We start from the raw sequence: 23,272 nt of genomic DNA on the forward strand, positions 1-23,272 counted from the left end.
TACCTGAGACCCACAGAGCCCTGCCCAGTAGTGGATGCCCACTTGCTTGGTTGGAGGTGGAGTTCATCAGCCCGTGCCCAACAAAGAATCTACCCTGCAATGTCCGGCCTAGCCTAGGGGCACCGACAGGCTCACATCCCCTACCCAGAGACCACCCCACCACGCGCAAGTAGTATATTGGGAAACTGTACTCACCCCCTTGTGGCTGCTGTGATGGCCTCAAGCGCCCATCCAGCTCCGGATAGGCCACTGCCAGTATGCGGAACATCTGGGGGGGTCAGAGTTCGATGGGCACCCCTTCCTCGTTGGGAGGCCATTCCTAGCTGGGCCTCCGCCATCTTCCTTGCCCAGTGTCTCAGGTCCTCCCACCGTTTGCGACAGTAGGTGATCCACTTGCCGTAGACCCCCAGGGTCCGCACATCCTTGCCGATGGCAAGCCATATACCCTTTTTTTGATGGGCACTGACCTGCAGAGGAAATAGACATAGAAACAGGGCATCAGTCATACCGTCCGGCCTGTTACACTAATGGCCCACCATATCCCTCCCATCCCCTTACGCACACACATTGCCCACCATACATGCAGCACGCTGCCCAAGACCCTTCAACCACCCTCCCTTACACAAGGCCCGCACATACAGCACTCCATGCATTCATGCCCCATTTATCGTGCTCACAGTGTACTCACCTGTTGTTCTGGAGGCCCATACAGCATTCGGTACTGGGGTAGGACCCCATCCACCACTCTCTCCAACTCCGGAGCAGTGAAGGCAGGGGCTCTTTCCCCAGTGACACAAGCCATGGTCAGTTCCAGACACAGGTCACAGCAGCACATGCAGTGTAGGTCCTCTCCTGTTGAAGGTCAGCTAGCAAGTGAGAGAACAGATAGAAAATGGGGGTCACGTCCGCGCCGGTGCGTACCTTCACCGCCGGCGTACATCACCATTGGCTACTGTAACCCATAGGTCCCAATGACAACCAATGAGGAGTTGCACGGCGGTACTTGACCGCCTCCAGCAACGGCGCATTACCTCATTTCCACATGTCCATCCTCACAGGACAGGCGGATGCCATTTCGGAGGGGGGGGCAGGCCATGGCACCTAACTGCGTCACAGTACACATTGGCAACATTTGGGCTTATACAACAACATACTGTTTCTGTCACAACATGCAATGCACTGTACATTTTGGAAATGTTGAATACTGACCAGCTGCTCACCATTTTACCCCATAGATTTGGAACCGCTGCGGATGAATAGGAGATCGAGACATCCCCCATGTACAGACCACTTCAGGACTTGGCAACAATGGAGGACAGGTGCATTATCCTCAACTATTGACTTGACAGGGCCACAATCCAAGAACTGTGTGCCCAATTGGAGCCAGACCTGATCTCTGCTATCCATCACCCCACTGGGATCCCCCCTCTTGTGCAAGTCCTATCTGTGCTCCATTTCCTGGCAAGTGGCTCCTTCCAAGTGGCAGTGGGTTTGGCAGCAGGAATGTCTCAGCCAGTGTTCGCAATAGTGCTGACCAGAGTGTTGTCTGCCCTGATGAAACACATGCGCAGCTACATTGTTTTCCCCCAGGTGGAGGATTTGGCCACAGTGAAAGCTGACTTCTATGCAATGGGTCACCTCCCAACATCATTGGGGCAATTGATGGTATACAGATTGCATTTGTCCCCCCCGAGAAATGAACAGGTCTTCAGAAATCCAAAGAGCTTTCACTCGATGAATGTGCAGACAGTGTACCTGGCGGACCCGTACATCTCCCATGTCAATGCTGGGTCTGTGCATGATGCCTGTATCCTGAGGAATAGCAGCATCCCATATGAGATGGCTCAACTCCAGAGGCACAGGGTGAGGCTTATAGGTGAGCCTATGGTCCCCACCCAGTATATGTTTGGGTATGGATATGGGGTTGGCCCTAAGGGTTAGTGTCTAGCTAACAGGTATCCCTCGGTGACTCTGGTTATCCCAACCGCTCATGGCTACTGACCCCAGTGAGGAATCCTAGGACAAGGGCAGAGGAACGTTACAATGAGGCACATGGGCGAACAAGAAGAATTATAGAGCGAACCTTCGGCCTCTTGAAGTCCAGGTTTGGTGCCTCCATCTAACAGGTGGTTCCCTGTACTACTCACTCAAGAAGGTGTGCCAGATCATCGTGGCATGTTGCATTTTGCACAACCTTGCCTTACGTCGCCAGGTACCTTTTCTGCAGGAGGATGAGGCTGGAGATGAGCGCGTGGCAGCGGTGGAGCCTGTGGACAGTGATGAAGATGAGGCAGAGGATGAAGATGTGGACAATAGAACATCAATCATACACTGTAACTTCACCTTCCATTGCATTTTTGTATTGTACATTTTCACTGGCAGACTGATATTTCCACTAATATGGCCACTTACTGTACCCTTTGACATGTCTATTTTCAGATATCTGTGCCCCATTCTTGCTCCTGGTGTACTGACTGCAGCCAACTACAGGTCATACCTATGTATACATTACTGTACAGTTGAATTGCAATGTCTACAGATTGTTAAACAAATACATAGTTCAATCACTTGACAGACTCAATACTTGGGTTATTGCTATAGGCTGGGGGGGGGTGGAGGAGAGTCCAGGTAAGAGTTCCAGTCCATTTGTATCACAGATGCATTGTCCAAAGGGGCATAGGAAGGGGAGCAATGGCAGTTGAAGGTGGACAGGGTGACAGAGTGGGACACAAGGGTGACAATCAGGAGAGTCTTATTTCCTGGTGGGGGTCTTGGCAATGTTCTCTGGCTTCTGCTTGGATTGCCAGGACCGTTTTTGGGGTGGTTCTCCTTCTGCAGGAGGAGGGGTGCTGATAGCCTGTTGTTCCTGTGGCAGGTCCTACTGTCCACTAGCATCAGCGGCGGTGGAGGGCTGTTCATCGGATTGGCTGGTGTCAGGGGCCCGTTGGTGTGCCACTGCCTCCCTCATGGTGTTGGCCATGTCTGCCAGCACCCCGGCAATGGTGACCAGGGTGGTGTGGATGTCCCTCAGGTCCTCCCTGATCCCCAGATACTATCTCTCCTGCAGCCCCTGGGTCTCCTGCAACTTGTCCAGTATCTGCCCATCGTCTCCTGGAAATGGTGGTATGCTCCCAGAATGTTGGTGAGTGCCTCCTGGAGAGTCAGTTCCCTGGGCCTGTCCTCCCCCTGTCACACAGCAGTCCTCTCAGCTTCTCTGTTGTCCTGTATCTCTGTTCCCTGAACCGTGTGCCCACTGCCACTGACCCTAGGTCCCTGATCATCCTGTGTTTGTGGTGTTGCAATGGGTCCCTGTAGTGGTGGACACACTGCTGATTGATGTGTCCTGTGGACAGAGGTATGGGTCTGCTGGGTGGGTACTGTTGTGGTGTTTCCTGAGGGGGGAGGCTCTGTGGCTGTCTGTGACTGTGCCTGGGTAACTGACTGTCCGGAGGTCCCTGATGGGCCAGGTTGGTCATTCTGATCCAGGCGTGCAGAGTATTGTCATCACTGTGGGCCTCTTCTGTGGGGGGACTGGATGTTGCTGGCACCTCCTCTCCAGTGACGTTGTGTGGGGGACCTATGAGGATGTAAATGCAGTGTTATTGTTTCTGTGTGTGCCATCTTGTGCATGGGTGTGTTGCCCTGTATGGTTGTGATTGCTCTGGCAGCTTAGGTTTGTGTGAGTGGTGATTTGGTTGGATAGGTGATTGTCTCAAGTGTACATGCTTTGGTGATGGGTGTCCATGCAGGTCTGTGATGGGTGTCCATGCATTGGTGTTGCATGCAGGGCTTGGTAGTGGGAGGGGTGGGTTGTGATGGTGGGGTGTATGTGAGGTGGTAGAGTGATGGGAGTGAAGGTGAGGATGGGGTTATTCTGATGTCATGCAGGTAGGGGGGTGATAGTAATAGAGATTTGACTTACCAGAGTCCAGTCCTCCTGCTACTCCTGCCAGGCCCTCAGGATGCAGTATTGCCAAGACTTTCTCCTCCCATATTGTTAGTTGTGGGGGAAGAGGTGGGGGTCCACCGCCAGTCCTCTGTACTGCTATCTGGTGTCTTGCAACCACGGAACGCACCTTTCCCCGTAGGTTGTTCCACCTCTTCCTGATGTCATCCCTTGTTCTTGGGTGCTGTCCCACGGCATTGACCCTGTCCACGATTCTCTGCCATAGCTCTATCTTCCTAGCAATGGATGTCTGCTGCACCTGTGATCCGAATAGCTGTGGCTCTACCTGGATGATTTCCACCATCATGACCCTTAGCTCCTCCTCTGAGAACTTGGGGTGTCTTTGTGGTGCCATGGGTGTAGTGTGAGTGGTGTGTGTGAGGGTATGTGGGGAGATGTGTTGGGGTGTGTGCTGTGAAGTGAGTGGATGGTGTATGGGTGATGGTGTTCTGTGGCTCTGGTTGTGTGGGTGCTCTTGCTGTATCTCTCTCTAGTGGCAATTCTTTTGAGTCGTAAAGGGTTGTGGTAATGTGTGTGTATGTTTTATAGTGGTGTGGGTGTGTGGGTGTGGTGTGTGTATGTATGTCAGGGGTGTGTAGTTTGAATTGTCCAATGTGGTGTTGTTTGGTATGTGAGTGTGTATTTTGAGTGCAGCGGTTTGTACCACCAATGGTTTACCGCAGTTGAATGTCCGCCACAGTGATTCGTGGGTCATAATGCTATGGGTGTAGTTCCGTTGCGTAACAGTGTGGGTTTTGGTACCACCATTTTATCACTGACCTTTGGGCTGGCAGGCTTATGTGTGTGTCTGTATAGTGACGGATTGCTATGTGTGTGTCATAATATGGGTAGTGGTAAACCACTGCGGCGGCAGTACGTTGGTGGCAGTCAGAATGGCGGTAAGTGGGACTTACCGCCAATGTCATAATGAGGGCCATAGTCTTTCCAATATTGCTGTTTTGTGTCGTAAAATGTCAAAGGTTGCATTTGTACTGAGCTAATCAAGCGCTGTGCCTGGGGTAACACATACGTGAGGGCTCTCGGTTGGGAAGATTCTGTCCAGGTGCTAAGCTGGGACAGGGTACATTTTTTTCTGGGTCTTCCATGCAATATAAATTATTTTGCAGTTGAAGAGACAACTTTGCTTCAGGAAGTTATTTTAATCCTTTTTCAGAAAGGAATTACCCATCCTCTGAACTTCTCTAGTATAGTCTGGAAAAACCAGGGTCTTAAAGTTTTCATACCGGACTTCCCCAATTCCGCGTACCTCCGTTAAGATCGTGTCTCAATCCTGGTAATTTAGAACATGGACAATCACTGGTCTGGGGGGGCCCTGGAGGGGGCTTTCCCCCAGCTGTCTATGAGCCCTCTCAATCACAAAACAAGGGAAGAACTTCTCAGGTGGGAGGACTCTCCGGAGCCATATGTCTAGAAATTGGTTCATATTTGTCCCTTTGATTTCTTTCGCAAATCCTTCAAATCGCAAATTGGTTCTCCTAGCCCAATTTTCCGCGTCCTCCAGCCACCACACAATGGCCCTTTCTGACGATTGCACCACCAACAGGCTGGCGGTGCAATCCTGCTAATTACGACCCCGGTGGAAGCGCTGCGGTCACACCGCCGGGGCCGTCGGTTTACCGCCACATTGGTCCTAGCGGTTGTAATCTCACAGGGCAGCGCTGCTTGCAGCGCTGCCCAGGGCATTACGAGTCTCCCTCCCGCCAGCCTTTTCATGGAAAGGCTGGTGGAAAGGGGAGTCGCGGGCCCCCTGCCACAGCCCCATGGAGCTTTTCACTGTCTGCATAGCAAACAGTGAAAAGCGTGACGGGTGCAACTGCACCCGTCGCACCGCCGCAACACCGCTGGCTCCATTGTTGCGGCTGACATCCCCGCTGGGCCGGCGGGCGGAAACTAGGTTTCCACCCGCTGGCCCAGCGAGGATCTCGTAATGCCCACCGCGGGAGGGTGGCCACATAACTGCTGCCCGCCAATGTTGTAATGAGGGCCTATATCTTCATTGAGTACCCTGGTCTCTGACATCTCCTTTTGCAGGTCCCGGACGGTGTCCTCGAGCTCCAAGATCGTTGTCTCTGCTGTCGTAACTCGCTCTGTCACATTCCGCAGCTCCTGTCGCAGAAGGGAGACCTCCGAACGCACCTCTCTCACGCACCCCTCCAGGGCCTCTCTAGAGGCTTATATCACAGGAGGAAGAGCAGCACTGTCAGGGGCTGCTGGGGGGGGTCAGAGGCTGGCAGCGGTAGAGTTACAATTTTTGTATAGCGATCCATTTTGCCCTGCCGGGGCGGGTTGGACTCTTTATCTCTCGCCATCTAGAAATGAAGACTCCGACAGACTTTCCAACTCGTCCGTTCGTTGCCTCTCAGACAGTATGCTTTAGTCTCTGTCAGAGTGGTGGTGGGGTTTCCCAGAGTTTATCTGGCCGTAGTGGGGCATCGTTTTCGACCACCCGCACCTAAATTTTACAGGCCCTTTCACATGGATCTCCATTTTCCCTTCTGGAGGGGGGAGAAGGAGCACTCCCACTTCAGCGACCTTCTCAGCCTCCTCCCTCCCTCTAGCACGATCCCACTGGCGAACCTGGGGTTTCATCGGTCACGCTCCACGCCCTCTTCGGGTGGAGCACCGTTGTCTCCAGGTAGCCTCCGGCACCTGCCCCGACACACCAACCACGATGGGGGGGTGTCCTTTCGAACTTGGGCCCCAGCCCGTCTCTCAAGTTGCAGTATCCTCAATATTTGCCACCACTTGGGGTTGGAGCACGTCACAAACTCCCACCAGTTCCCTCAGAGTCAAAAACTCCAGGCCTCATCCGGTGGCGGTTCAGTGCCATCCAAACACCCCCAGTCGCCTCTTCCACCTTCGGGCTGCCCTCAGTGTGCAGGCCTCCTTCATACCAGTCAGGCTAGTTTTCTTGTTGAGGCACACTCTGAGGCCGGGAAGCTGCACGGGTCTTGTGGCTGCCCAGGAGCACTCCCTCGTCTCTGCAGCCTCTCTGCTAGCCACAATCAGCCGCTCCCCCACGGGCAATCAACCCGGAAGTCTCTCCTCCAGCCCTGGGCCCAGATCAGGAAGCGCAAGGATGCGTTTTCAGGATTTTAAGCGGAGGCCGGTACGGAACTCTTTCAATGAACATCCGTCTCCAGCGCCATCTTGGCTCCCACTTTGCACCATTATTTAACGCCTGGTTCAGACTAGGCATTAGGGGACCTGTGGACCCATTTACATGGTTAAACACCATGGAATGGGTCCACAGGTGCTCTCCCCAAGCCCCGGGAACACCCCCACCCCCACGTGAGGGACACCATCCTAGGTAAGTCTGAGTAAGTATTTTTTATTGTTATTTTTTTAGCCATCGGGGGCCCTAAATTGGGGCCCCTGCATGGCACAGGAATGCAATTGCCATGGCCATGGGACATTTGTCCCCTGTGCTGGCCATTGGGATGGCGGGCATGACTCCTGTCTTTCCTAAGCCAGGAGTCATGTTTTTGGTGGTTATGCGCCAGGAAATGGCGCTAGTCTGGTTAGAGGCTTTTTTTGCCTCTAACCAAGCTGGTGTCATTCTTTGATGCACAACCCCCTCCTTCCCTATTGCCACCCTGACACGGCTAGCATCTTCTTTTAAGAAGCTAGCCGAAGTTTAGCGCCAGCTTGCGCCATTCCATCAATATGGCACCTGGCTGGTGCTGTGGAATGGCGCAAGCCGGGGCTATACTTTTTGCCGCAAAACTGCGTTTGTGCAGTTTTGCGGCAAAAAGTATAAATCAGGCCCTTAATATTCTTTACTATTGCCCAAATATAAAGGGGTTACTTATTGCTTAGGTCAATAGGTTGCACAGACTTTCTATGTGGTATTCAAAGTGTTGTATTTCTTAGAGAGGCCTCATATCTCTCCAAATATCCACACACTAGCATTGTCTATGATTCTAGATTTTTGTTTTGTGGCAAGATGGAGTTCAAGAAATGCTCTGAGAGAAGGTATTGTGAGTCTCACCAGGGCTGCGGTCCACAGTCCAGCCTCCACAGTATGACCATGGCAGAGCCGCCACGGTCCGACCGCCGGCACCGCTAGGTTGCCGCCAGTCTGGTGGTGCCGGTGGTCTTAATCTGCCTTTAAAAATTCATATGCAGCTTCTTATTTTGCAATAAAAGCTAGAACCTATTGAGCTAACTCAGCACAGGCCATTCTTAAAGACTTTTAACGCCTCTTTTTTTAATTGTTTTTATTGCATTTTTCATTTATCCGTTTGTTTACATTTGGAAAGCACAGGCACATTAGCATATTAGTCATGTATTATTCTTCATCACTTTCACACTGTTACTCTGCATGTTTTGCATCATTTCACGATGAACACACAATTAAGAGTATATGTTCTGAAGCATCTTGATTCAAAGTGTGCAAAACCAATTGAAAAACTAACAGGAAAACAACCTTTAAATTTCAACTTTATTCCCAAGGAGAGTATGTATTTGTATTTGTATTTGTATTTAGTATTTATAAAGCGCGTTCCAGCCGAAGCATCGAAGCACTCGAAGGAGAGAGGTAAGTGACAGGATAAATTAGCGAGGGAACAACCAAGTTTTAACAAACCCCCTAAAAGTCATGAAGTTTTGTTCTTTCCTTATGCACAAAGGGAGTGAATTCCAGCATTTAGCCGCTTCCACTGTAAATGCCTTATCTCCCTATATAGCTTTGTGAGTACGAGGAACCTGAATCAGAAAGGATCGTGTGGATCTAAGTTGTCGGTTGGGCTTGTACTATCTTAGGATGGAGGAAAGATAATCAGATCGGTTTTCCTGTGTGGCCTTATAAGTCAGACATAAGGTTTTAAACCTAATTTGATTCGCTACCGGTAACCAGTGCAGTACTTTCAGGCTATCACTAGCAGAAGCTGAGCACAGAAGATCAAGTATGAAGTGAGCAGCTGTATTCTGGATTAACTGAAGCTTCTTAAGTGATGTCATATCCAAGTTAAGCATTAAGGCATTACAGTAGTCCAGTTTTGACATGACCAATGCTAAAATGACTGTGACTCTCCACTCCCTTTGTATGTAAGGGAGAATCTTTTTCAGCATTTTCAGAGTCCAGAAGCTAGTTCTAACCACTTGATTAACATGCATCTTGAAGGAGAGAGTATTGTCAAAGATAACATCCAAATTTCTAGTGGCAACAATAGGAGCCGGTAAGGCTCCACACTCTGACGGCCACCAACAAGGGTTCCACAATCCCTTGGCTGAACCAAGACATAGGATTTCAGTTTTATCGCTATTTAGTTTAAGCCAATTTAAGTCCATCCACCTATTGACTTCTTGCATACATTTCTTAAAGCAGTCTGCCACTTCGAGACAGGGATATTCAGTTGTGTATCATCCGCATAGTAAGTAGGTATAAAGCCAAAAGTCCTAATTAGTTTGGCTATGGGTGCGACATACAGATTGAAAAGCGTGGGACTAAGTGAGGAGCTCTAGGGAACACCACAAGGTAGATGATACGATGGGGAGGTGAAGTCCCCACAACTTACCCTAGCCTGGTGGAGGCGGGATATCATAATCTGAGGCGAGATAGTATCAAAGGCCGCAGATAAGTCTAGTAGAACTAGTATAGCACGTGTCCCTCATTCACCATTCGACGGTTTCTATCAGAGGTGGTAATGAGCGCCGATTCAGTGCTCTGTGCCTGCCTGAAGCCATGTTGGGAGGGATCTAGTCCTCCTGAGGTAATTAGGAAATTGGCTAGTTCTTGATTAATGTGTTTCTCAAAGATCTAAGGGGGTCATTACAACCCTGGCGGTACAAGACCGCCAGGGCTGAAATGACGGAAGCACCGCCAACAGACTGGCGGTGCTACCCTTGTCATTCCGCTGCGGTCGCACCGCTGGGGCCGGCGGTTTCCCGCCACAATGGCCCCGGCGGTAGTAATCCGCCAGGGCAGCACTGCTAGCAGCGCTGCCCAGGGGATTACGAGTCCCCCTACCGCCAGCCATTTCCTGGCGGTTTGAACCGCCAGGAACAGGCTGGCGGTACGGGGAGTCGCGGGGACCCCTGACAGGGCCCCATGCAGCTATTCACTGTCTGCTATGCAGACAGTGAAAAGCGCGACGGGTGCAACTGCATGGGGCCCTGCGGCCGAGATGCCCGCTGGCCCGGCGGGCGGAAACTAGGTTTTCGGCCCAGCAACGATCTCATAATGACCGCGGCGGTGGTGTGGCTGCATTGGCAGCTGCCCGGCGGTCAGATCTTAATGAGGGCCTTAGTCTGAAATGGGAGAAGAGAGATGGGACGTAAATTATTCAGATCGTGTCTGGCTCTTTTTTAATGGAATCACTGTAGCATCCTTCCAAGCAGAAGGAAAGATGCCAGAGGTAAGAACCTCTTGAAAAATTGGGGCAAGAGCTATTGTGACCAGACCCAGCAACAGTTGTAAGACATGCAGAGGGCATGGATCTCTAGGAGAGCCTGAGTTAGTCTCTAACATACATTTTTTAATTTTCACCAGGGGTAAAGTTTGGAAATTTGTTAACAAGGGACGGCCTGTGTTTAAACTGCTATCCACTGCCTCAATAGGACGATCTGTCTCTTCCAAAGACTTAAAACTAGAATGAATTTGTACAATTTTATTTTTTTAAAACACTGTAACCTTATTACAAAACTCTTGGGAATTTTCTAGCTCCAATGGGGGGATAGGAGTAGTCAGAGTACTGACTGCCTTAAAAAGTTCTCTAGGGGTGTTGGGAGCCTCTTTAATCTTCTGATTGAAATATTCAGATTTGGCTTTAGAGCTTGCCTCTTTGTAAGTTTTAAAAACATCTCTTAGAATATCAAAACTGGGATTAAGCTTCCATCGCTGCTATTGTTGGTGATATTTCCTTTGAAGCATCTTAAGATCCTAAGTAAACCGAGGACGACTCTGCTTTTTAATAGCGCGTGAGGCAGAGGACTCAAGAGGTGCTAATTTATCCATGGCAGTGCTAATTCCCTGATTAAAACTATCTATAGCTGACAAGGATAGGTTTTTAGTAGATATCCAACCTGCTTCCAAAGCAGGTTCTAGCTGTTCTTTCTTAATGTGGTTCCAGTGTCTAATAGGTTTTCCTTTACAGCCAGGTTGCTGATCTGCCTGAGCCTCAATAAAATTAAAAGTAAGTAAAAAATGATCTGTCCAGCTTAGCGGGAAATTGGTCAATTGTAACTGGTCTCCAGCGCGGGTAAAAATTCCATCCAGCAGATGGCCAGCTACCTGTGTAGGTGATGTGACTTTCAGCTCCCAATCTAAGGCAGCCATAAAACTTAGAAATTCTTCAATATGAGGATTCTCAATATCGTCAAAATGTAAATTAAAGTCCCCTAAAATTATGGATCTGGATGCCATAGTAAGGGGCTCTACTAAAATTGGCCAATGCTGTGTAAAGTTCAGATAAGGGCCGGGTGGTCGATAAACTAACAGTCCTTCAAATAATAAAGTTCTGTTTTGCCATATTTTAAAATACATTCCTTCACATGTCTCAGACATAGGAATGATTCCATTCCATTCACATAAAAGATATGACTTACAAATGATACCTAAACCTCCTCCCCTGCCTACCGTTCTTTCGAGTCTATAGTATGCATATTGCCCTGGTTTGGCTTCTATAAAGTCTGGGTTAGAGTCATTTTTTGCCCAGGTTTCCATAATAAATAAGCAATCAAGTTTATAATGATCAATTAGTTCAGCAATTTCTGTTTTATGCTGCTGCTCCATGGAAAAGGGCTGGCTTGAAAAAAACAAAAAACGAAAGGCAGTGCAATCAGCTAGAGTCATATTGTGTATCTATTTTGATTTAGATCTAGGGTATCAGAGCTTAGAAGCAAAACAGTGGATTTAGGGTGGCCACTCGCCTTCTGTCCCATCCTCTGTAATTAAATATAGGAGCTCATTCCCTTGCATTGCTAAAGGGTATTTTCACACTCCCCATATGTCTACTCTTTCCCCTAGACCAGAATATTCCACTTCTCCTTGTCCTCAATTATCAGGGAGGTGGCAGGTTGAGGAATCCCTCTTGTTATGGCATTCTTAGCCAGCATAAGGGGCAGATCACTGAATTTTGTGGCGACTTTTGTTCTCTTGGGCCTGGATCCCATGGCCAAGAGACAGGTATCTATATGTTCCATTTTAGATCTGCCAGTAACTACTGATATAGCTCTTAGTAGGTCACCCAAAGGGGACAAAGCTTTGCATAAGACCACATCATGTGTTGGACGTTAACTGGCAAGTTGCAACATCTGAGGCAATCTGCCTTAGCTCAGGGTGAATCTGGCTTAGCTTATGAGGTAGGCTTTGTGTAAAATGTTAAATTGAATTAATTGAAAGTGGGCACTATCAGGGGTAGTCCAGGGCCCTTTGCCATTCTTTATTGTTATATATACGCCTCAAACTCTTCTCTCATTTGTCCCTGAGTGGTTGCAGTGATAGCTCCTAGTGTTCAAGTATGGGTTTCTAAAACCACCTGAATAATCTATGGCCCTATATATATATGTATATGTATATATATATATATATATATATATATATATATATATATATACACACACACACACACACATATGTATATATATATATATATATATATATATATATATATATATATGTTAGACCGGCAGCTCTTGTACTTTTTGCTTCTGACCTCCTGTTTTTGCCTCCTGTGCTGTAATTAATATTTGCTGGCTATGATGATACTATGGCACTTTACCACTGGTAACCAGTGCTTAATTTGCACACTTGATTCACTGGTAAGTCCCTAGAATAGTGCACCATGTGTGCCCATGGCCTATAAATCAAATGCTACCAGTGGGCCTGCCACACTGATTGTGCCACCCACATGAGTAGCCCTGCAACCATGTTTCAGACCTTACACTGCACTGTCTGTGTGTGCAGTGTTGAACTGCCATTTCGACCTGCCCAAAATCTTCCCTTTTACTACATGCATGTCACCCCTAAGGTAGGCCCTATGTAGCCCCATGTGCAGGGTACAGTGTATTTAAAAGGAAGGACATATGCTGGTGTGTTTTACATGTCCTGAGAGTGAAATACTGACAAATTCGTTTTTCACTATTGCAAGGCCTATCTCTCCCATAGGTTAACATGGGAATTGCCTTTAAATATTTTTTAAGTGCAGTTTCCCATTAGGAGCAGATAGAGATGTACAGTTTGGGGGTTTCTGAACTCACAATTTAAAAATACATCTTTTAGTAAAGTTGGTTTTTATATAGTGAGTTTGAAAATGCCACGTTTAGAAAGTGGACATTTTCTTGCTTAACAGTTATGTGCCTCTGCTTGGCTGCTGAATCCACATCTGGGTCAGACTAACAGTTGGGCTACTTGTGAATTCCTTGTAGACACTTACACAAAGGGAGCTGAGGTGTGTCCTGCATATCCTGATGAGTCTTCCTGGGCTAGAGTGGGAGGGAGGAGCTGACACCTGCACTTGAAAGGCATGTGCCTGCCCTCACACAATACAGTCTCCAACCACCTAGAGTGTGTCTGGGGCAGGACAGTGCCCTTAGCCGTGCACAGGAGGGGTTGGCAGCAGAGCCCCTCCTGCATGCATCCAACCCCATGCCGCACATGGACTTCGGCTGTGCGCAGTAGGGTTTGGTGCGTGAGTGGATGTATTCTTTCCACTGGATTCTGAATCCACTGATCCTTAGTGGATTTACATGGGGGGTCATGCTGAGCACCGCGGTGTACCCTCGGATTGCCCCAAAAACATTTTTTTGGGCAATTTTTGCCAATAAGGGCCTCTCAGAAACCCCTCCATCTGTCCTATGGAATCAGGATACCTGTAGCCTCAACCCTGGTATTAGTTTTTGATTGTTTTTTCCTCAACTGAGCCGGTGCGAGGAACATAATGGTGGCCACAAATTTCCTCGCAGGTTGCGGCCAGCGACCTAGGGACTTGCTTTTCCTCCTCGAATCTGCAGATCACCCGTGGGTGGATCCGTGAGGGATCCGCATCCTAGATTTCTTATTGTTCCTTTAATAGCTCCAAAACTGTTGAACAGAGTTATACCAAATTACCAAAGGCACTCTTCCTGGACCAGATTTAGTTTTTCTGCCAAATTCGGTGTAATTTCATTCAGAGGCACAACTGTAGTGATGTCTGAAATCCCTATGGGAAATTGCATGGGGAAGAAGTGTTAAGGGACTGCCCCCCCTTTTCTCCGCCCCACTTAACAAATCACCTGAAACTTTCCAAACAGCAGCAGGAGAGAGTCAAACTAGTTCTGAAAATTTTGTGATGATTCGTCTAAGTGTGACAAAAATATAGACAAAAGAAAAAATGCTCCTAGGGAAACTAGGTCCTAACTATAACTATCTACTGAAAACTGGCAGTAAGTAATAAATATATAAATGTTTCATATGATGAAGTAAGGAGGCATATTCACTAACTTCTTCCAGCACGGAGCAAGTTATTCCAGGGTTCTAGGTCTAAATATCATAAACTCTCTAGAATTTAGACTTCCACCTCTAGAATCACTATTTTTAAGAACTTCAAAGCCTCAGCTTCCCATTCATCGGACAGCCTTCTTAAAATAAATCAGTCTCTTCTGCTTTGAGGACCATTATTACTGTACACAAAAACCAAAGAACATAAGGAGTTCATTTAGTTCTGTTCCTCGTCCCAAAGGATTGCATGATATGTCTTCAAAGCAATTTAGGATTGTTACTGCATCATCAAGAAACATCAGCAAATGAGTAGTGAAAGGTTAAAGGATTGATCACTGCCACAACAGCAGTTGTACTCCCCTGTCTTCAACTCATGGCTTGGAAACTGAGAGGGAAAAACTACCAAAACTTGGTTTCTCGTGAGAAGTGGCATTAGAGATCAAAAAGATCAAAACATTCAGCTAGCCCTATACATTATTAAGCTATTTTAAATACTGGTCTAATTTTGAGAAGTGATGTGCAGGGAAGTGTTTATGACCCTTTTACATTTTAGACTTTCTTGGAGATAGACTTTTTCAGAAATTGGGTTTCTGGTTGGCAGAGGTATGCACCCTGTCCTAGTAGTATCCACAATCCTCATCAGGGTAAGTTACAAACACACCCTACATTAACCTGTGCTCACCTTCTGGTAGCTTGGCACAGAGCAGTCAGGTTTAACTTAAGAGGCAATGTGTCAAGTATTTTTGCAATACTTCAGACAGTAAAACATTGAAAACACAAAGATACCATGCTGGTTAGAAAAATAAACTGTGAAATGGCACTTAGATATAAAAAGTGCCAATCAGGGACATCTGGTCGCACCAGACCGAGACAAAGCATAAGTTAAGGCAGACTGAGATGGAGCGCTCGCTGCCTACAGGGACCCCGTTGGGCCAGCTGAACAAAAGTACCTGAATCCTGGTCACATTGACCTCAAAGATGTGGGGAGCAGGTTGAAGCAACGTCTTGGTGTTGATCCCCACAATGGAAGAGATGCGTCAGTTCTTCCCACGCATCAACAAAGATATGTTGGTTTCCACCAGGCAGAAGCAGCAGTGTGTCAGTTCCGAGGTGCGACTTTCTGAAGGCAATGCACCAAGGTCTATCCATGCTGGAGTGGAGATGAGTCGACTCTGATCCACGCAATGGGGGCTGAAGCAACCTTTCCGATTCACACAACAGGGGCGATGCTCCAGATGCGATACGTGAGCAGCGGTGATGTGTTGATTTTGACTGGAGCAGCACTTTATACCCACTTCTAAGGGCCCAGGACTGTCCCTGAGACTTCACTCTGAGACCCGGAGGCAAGCCAGAAAGCACTTGGAGTTCTGGATTGGAGGGATTCAGGTCCAGTCCTTCTACTTCTCACTCCTAGGCAAGGAGGGCAGCAGACAGCATGTCAGTGAAGCAGGAGTCCAGCAGTGTAACAGTCCAGCAGAGTGGCAGTCCTTTCATCAGCACAGCATTCCTTTTTCCTGGCAGACTATCCACAGGTCCAGAAGTGGACTGAGGTGGTGGCCCCATGCACCACGTCTCCACCAGCTTTTACATGGCGGTGCAAACTGGCAGTCCGACCGTGGCTGAACCGCCACGGTCATAATGTGGCAGTCTGACTGCCGCCAAAGCAGTCGGACTACTGCTTTGGCAGCGGTCAGACCACCACCTCATAATGAGAGCCTGTGTCCCAGCTCTTATGAACTTGAAATCTATGACACCATTAATAACACATTGCAAAGCATTTTCCTTTTGTATTTATCATTGGGTATTAACAATACTTTAGCTGCTGACTACATTCTTTGACACAGGGTATTTACAATCCATCAACATTAGTAAAGGGCATCAGTAATGCCACAAGCCTGTCCCCCAGGATAAGTTATAAGGTTTAAGAAAACGTGCCCCCCAAGGAGGTATTGTGTGTGTTAGTCATAACCTTCTTGGGAACAACTGAAGCATCACTGTTTTACCTTTGGTTCCAGCTTTCAGGCAAAGAGCATTACTTGCATCAAGGGGGCATACCATGGGTGGTAGAGGTGGAAAATGGGCATCTCCATTACACCCACCCATGGTTTATGAAGGAAACAACTGGGGGGCAAATGTATGAAACGTTGCGCATCACGTCATGATGTGCCACTTTTCTTGTGCCCCATTGCACCCCCCCTAACGCCACCATGTGTGTGCCATACTTAAGATACGGTGCACCATGGTGCACATTAGGGATTTAGCATTATTAACTTTGATGATAGTTTGGCGCTTTGCAGGATTAGTGCCAAAAATATTGACGCTAATCCTGAAAAGTGACAGCAGGCCCATTGAAAACAATGGGAGCCTCATTTTAACGCCTGACTTAGACAGGCTTGATAAATTATGCTAGAAATGGCGCAGTGGAATCTCATGAATCCCACTGCGCTATTTTTCTGGGCCTACTAATGATGCCCCCCATCATACATTATGCCTAACGCAGGCATACTGTGGTGCAAGAGTTTACAAAGTGGCATAATGCGTGCATTGCGCCACTTTGCAAATATGGAGGAGTGTTTTTGCCAACCTAATGCCACATTAGCATCAAAAAATGCTATTGTCAAGCAAGGCGGTGCTAAGGGCTTCCTAAATCTAGCTCTATCTATTTTAAAAGAAGTAGTTCGATTTCTGCATAAGAAATAATGACATTTTGACATTTGCTTTATTAAAGTGACATGCTTTTATTTCACCAAACTTTTCCGACTTTGCACGTGGGTTGCGCTGTACAGTACACATCCAAAGTGAGAAAAGTTTAAAAGTCAGTCTAAGCATACTGGCCCATATTTATACTTTTTAGCGCCGCATTTACTCCACTTTTTGACGCAAAAAAGCGGCGCAAATGCGGCGCTAAAAAAGTATAAATATGGGCCGTTATTTTTTACTGGTACCTTCCAGTGCAAAACATTTGCTAGGCATGATGCTCAGACCTTTGCATTATGGTGCAAAGGTGAGTACGAGGTGGTGGCAACCTGACTGTGAGGCAGCGCTTCGAAAAGAGCAGTCAAGTGCCATACATCTTGAGATATGTGCTTTCCAGCGCTCTACCTGTCATGCAGTGCAACACAATGCAAAGCAACGTGACGCTGCTTTGTAAGACATTCTGGTAACTGTATCCTAAGAGTGTTCTTAAAGTTACTCACCAAAGCCCTTCTACACAGCTGCTGCTAGCACTGCTCTGAGCTGCTGCAGTCGCCATATTTGACTGCACCCTCAATCGCCCACAAGACTTCAACTTTGTTACACCTTCCTTCTTTGCTTTCATACAATCTTCTCCCTTTTGAATGTGATCCTGTTTTACCAGCTCATTCGTTATTTACTTCCTCCCTTGCCTTTTCTCTGTATCCATTTTTCTTAATCCATAAATGTGTTATCTTATGTGCATTGCTTGATTTCCTCCTCTTTCCTTCTTCATATTTTCTGCCTTTCTCGGAGTTGTGCTTCGCACTTACTTTCATTCATGCTGCCTACTGTATTCCTAAATCTCCCTTTGATTTTTTTCATTTCACTCAGCCTCTTTTCTCGTCTTCGTGTCCACTTCCCACTGTCTTCCACTTAAGCGGCTCCGTTTCAAAGCCTGCATTCTTAATTATCACTCCTTCTTCTTCTGGTCCTTTTCATTTTCTTTTTAAGAGTTACTTTTTTGCTCCCAATCATTTCCAGTCTCAGTTCTGTTTTTCATCCCTTATTCTGCTCTGTTTCTTTTTCTCTCTTCTTATCCTGGCTTTGGTCCCCTCACATTCAAGAGAAACCGAGGAGTATGTGGGAAATGTGAATGTCACTCAGCTTGTCCTGATCTCTCCTGCCATGAATTGAATTCTCATCTCACTATTCATTGTCCAATCTATCATCAAGTGAAAGTCTACCACTACCATCTGTTCCTCTTAATTTGCCCTAGTTCTACAACTCCGTGTGACTTTATTGAAGGAGACAGGAAGAGTGGCCTAGGAAGATGAGGTGCATTAGTGTGATAAGTTGATGGTGATATGGCCTGCATCAACCACCAAATGCATAAAGGTTCTGTGAGTTTAAAGAGTTGTAGCCCAGAAGAAACTCTTCTCAATGACAGAAACAGCATCCCTAAATATTACGTCACAGCTAAAGTGTCTTCACTATCCCAAGCTCAGCACCATACCATGAAGTCCCATTTCACCGCCTTTAGAATTTATAATGGCCCTGCTGCACACTTAATTGATTATGGATGTGTTAGACTTGGTATCCTTGGCGTGGTCTCTCCTAACTTTTTGCCTCTGCTTTCCAGGTTGTTGATGTGTGCTGGAGTCTGTTTTTGCTGTTTTTTGCTACTCTGTGCACTTTGCCACTGCTAACCAGTGCTAAAGTGCGAGTGCTTCTATGTAAAATCTATGTGTAAATTGGCTTATCCATGATTGGCATATTTGATTTACTAGTAAGTCCCTAGTAAGCTGCACCAGAGGTGCCAATGGCCTGTGAATCAAATGCTACTAGTGGTCCTGCAGCACTTGTTGCGCCACCCACATAAGTAGCCCTGTAAACAAGGCTCAGACCTGCCACTGCCGTGTCTGTGTGTGCAGTTTTAAACTGCTAATTCGACTTGGCAAGTGTACCCAACTGCCAGGCCTAAACCTTCCTTTTTCTTACATGTAAGGCACCCCTAATGTAGACCCTTGGTAGTCCCACTGGCAGGTTGCAGTGTATGTTAAAGGTGGGACATGTACTGATGTGTGTTACATGTCCTAACAGTGAAATACTGCTAAATTCAGTCTTCACTTCTACAAGGCCTATCTCTCTCATAGGTTAACATGGAGCTGCCTTTAAATAACTTTAAAGATAGAAATAGGGAGCTTAGGGTTTCTGAACTCACAATTTAAAAATACATCTTTTAGTGAAGATGTTTTTTAGATTGTTAGGTTGAAAATGCCACTTTTAGAAAGTAGGCATTTTCTTGCTTAACCATTCTGTGACTCTGCCTGTTTGTGGATTCCCTGTCTGGGTCAGTTTGACAGTTGGGCTGTTTGCACCTCACACTAGACAGTGACACAAAGGGAGCTGGGGTGTAACCAGCCTATCCTGATGAGCCATCTGTTGAAAGGGCTGTGCCTGCCCTCACAGACTGCAGTCTCCAATCCCCTAGTGTGTGTCCGGGGCCTGGCCTGGGCAAGGCAGGATCTTGTGAACAACAGACTTTCCTTTGAAGTAGGCCTACTTCAAAGGCAGAAAGGGGTATAAGTATCGGACCCAAACCCCCTGAAAATTAGATCACTTCTGGATTCAAGAGAAACTTCTGCCAAGGAGAAGAGCTGAAGAGCTGAGGAGAAGTGCTGCCCCTGCCTGTGACGGTGCTTTGTTGGGCTATCCTTAAGTTGCTGCTTCTGTGAAAGGGAACAAAGACTGGACTTTGTGGTATTATCCTGCTTGTGAAGAATCTCCAAGGGCTTGAACTGAGCTTGCCTCCTGTTTTGAAGTCTCAGGGCCATCAAAGACGTCCTCTGCTAACATCTGGACTCTCTGCTGAGACTCCTGCCCTGCCAAGTGGTTTCCTAACCAGTCCTTGGCACTTCAAAGGTGAAAATGACAGACAAGGGCTGAAAATCCACATACAGAATGCCATGCGGGGAAATTTTTGACGCACCATCAGCAACGTGGCTGATGAACGATGCGCCGCTGGCTTCGTGGCTAAAATCGACGTTCCACCTCCATTGCGGCTGGAAGATAGACTCATCACGGCTGGAGAAACGACGCGCAACACCCACTTGTGGCTGCTGATAACGATGCAAACCCCACACAGCACGGTTTTCTAACACTGTGCGACAGGATTTTCCGCACATTGTTCCTGGGTGTCAAAGTGAATCCGACTCTATGCGGATCCGAGGTGCCCCATCTGGAAATCGATGCATCGCTCTCTTGCGAGTGGGAAGAAAAAATGCATGGCCTCCCTTACGAGGAAAGAATCAATGCATTGCTGCCTTTCCAACGCACGCTCGCCTGTGCAGTTTTATTTTTGACGCTTACCAAGTGCTTTGTGCAAAATCAACATTCTTACTGTTTTCTGTGGATTAAGACTCTTATTCTTTTGAAAATGTATATCTTGATGTGTCTAGGTTAGATTTTTGTCATTTTGGTCTTGTTTGATTAAGATGAATATTACCTATTTTTCTAAACTGGTGTGGTGTCCATTGTGTAGTGTTTTCACTGTATGACTGTGTGTTGGTACAAATACTTTACACGTTGCTTCTGCATTAAGCCTGCCTGCTCGTGCCAAGCTATCAAAGTGGTGAGTGGGGGTTAAGCAGGGGTGTTTCTCCTTTGCCCTGACTAGAGTGAGGGTCCTTGCTTGGACAGGGGGTAAACTGAGTGCCAACCAAAGATCCCATTTCTAACAGGATGTAATTGTGTAATTTATTTGTATTCCTCTGTTTTACATCTGCAACCCTACTACCTGTGGCAGCTCCACTCTAGGTCACCCCAAGTTCACCTAACCATGTGGCATCAGCTGTTGCTGCATGAGTCCATGAGTGGAAATGTGGCAGCAAAGGTTATCCTGGTTTCTCATGACATGTTCTTGTGTACCGTACTCTCGTCATCAGCCATCACCAGCATGTTTACAGAAGCAGGTAGACATAGGCAGCGTGGCCTGGGTGCGGGCGCAGCAGTACATCAATGTTTTTGCCCTGACTAGAGTGAGGGTCCTTGCTTGGACAGGGGGTAACCTGAGTGCCAACCAAAGACCCCATTTCTAACAGGATGTAATTGTGTAATTTATTTGCATTCCTCTATTTTACATCTGCAACCCTACTACCTGTGGCAGCTCCACTCTAGGTCACCCCAAATTCACCTAACCATGTGGCATCAGCTGTTGCTGCATGAGTCCATGAGTGGAAATGTGGCAGCAAAGGTTATCCTGGTTTCTCATGACATGTTCTTGTGTACCGTACTCTCGGCATCAGCCATCACCAGCATGTTTACAGAAGCAGGTAGACATAGGCAGCGTGGCCTGGGTGAGGGCGCAGCAGTACATCGATGTACTTGCAGGACGCTAAACCTCACAACACTGGTGAGTGCAGGCAGCACAACGAGAAACATGGAACTGGGCCTGGGAGTGACAGTAGCAAACGTGGGTCCTCTAAAAACTGGCCTCTTTCTATCCTGCCTCCAAGGTACTGACCAACAGCTAAGAAGGTTCGTCCAGTGCTGCATAACTGTATATTCTGCACAGCTTCACCTTGAGGCAGCTGAACCCTGAGGCTCCTCATCTAAATAGCTTCCTTAAGCAACTGCACTTCCAGTCCCACCTTCAAAAGCAAGAGAGGATCCCCCCTTAACTGTTCCAGGTAGCAGTTCTAGCAGAATGCAGACGTGAGGCTCAGTTGTTAACGTAGCAAGCAACGACTTCTCACAAACACTGGAGAGTAGGTCCTGACACTGGTCAGTGACAGTTCCTGGCAGCCTGAAGAGGGCAACTGCTCAGTATTTATTCTCAGTTTACCGGTCTGTTTCTGTGTTATGTTTAAATTTTGGGGCACTTTTCTGCACTTGTAGATCTTCCAAGGTCAGCCACACTCTTTGTTATGCAGGTGCAGCAACAAGAGGTGGGAGCTATGAGTGCCATGACAGGATACAAGAAGCTACATTTCAAAGGGAAAGAATTCAATGTCTCTACCCACCAGCTACTAAGATCTGTGACAGGAATATAACAAAGCAAAAGGAAGCAAAACCACAGATCGATGTGTCACTAGATCTCCAGAAGGGATTCATGCCCTCATTTACCGGGTCACTGCGCCACCAGAACGTCACTTTTTACACTTCCAGGTTAGAGGCACGACTTCTAGGTCAAGCAAGGTAGAGCTAGTATATGAAAATAGCAAGATAGAGCTATTATACGAAAATCTCACAGGCACCTGGCAGGTATTGTATCATATCCGTCATAAACCTGCTAATCTGGCTATGAAGAAACTGGAGGTGTAAGAAGGTGTAGGAAGGAGTCAGACCTGCTCCCAATCAACAAAGGAGAGGATATGCAACGGCTACCCATGATGTACTAAAGTCCAGCTACAATTACACTTGGGAGGAGGGGGACAAATCAGGAATATACCTGAACCTGACCACAGATCAAACGAAGGACCTGGGTAGCTTCACCTCAGTTCTACATTGTGAATTTCCATCCACTCAAAGGACCCCCCAACATGGAATCCTGTGAACTGTCAACCAAGCACATACAGGGTGGCTCCACACTCACTTTATCTCACAACTATAAAGTATGCACACACTCTCCATCCATGCCCCCCATCCGCACAGAGAGCAGGACTCAGGTACTTGGGAATAGCAGAAACATTTTAAAGAAAAGGCCAGTACGCAGTGCTGCATGGAAGTAACAGGTAAAGATGCCTGTCCACTCCACGACAAATCAACACTGGTGCCATGCTAGTCTGTCTCAGCCGGTTTAGAGAACAGTAATCACTCGCATTATGAGGGCACACAATGGGTGACCCCTCACACCCCAAGGCCACCCTCAATCCAGAAAATCCATCAGTGCACACACATGATTGTCATGTTAAGTCAAACAAACACAAGAAAACGCCTCCAGTGACTGCAGGGCTCTAGTACAAGACAGGAAATGGCAGCCAATGTGCTTTCCAGAGCTTTGTAGGGGACCTTTCTATATCAACCCCCACAAGAGTTTAAAGCAAGTCTTAGGTATGGAATCAGCTTTAGGTAGCCACTGTCTGCGCTTTCCCGTTTTATCTTTGCAGGACTAACATGGATGTACGACCCACTAAAGGGTAAACATGATGTGATGCTACGTAATTTAATGTTGTCAGTATCAGTATGCTGCATTCCCACTAGAATCAAGG

This window comes from Pleurodeles waltl, chromosome 6, assembly GCF_031143425.1.
Source record: "Pleurodeles waltl isolate 20211129_DDA chromosome 6, aPleWal1.hap1.20221129, whole genome shotgun sequence".
NCBI classification, from domain to species: domain Eukaryota; kingdom Metazoa; phylum Chordata; class Amphibia; order Caudata; family Salamandridae; genus Pleurodeles; species Pleurodeles waltl.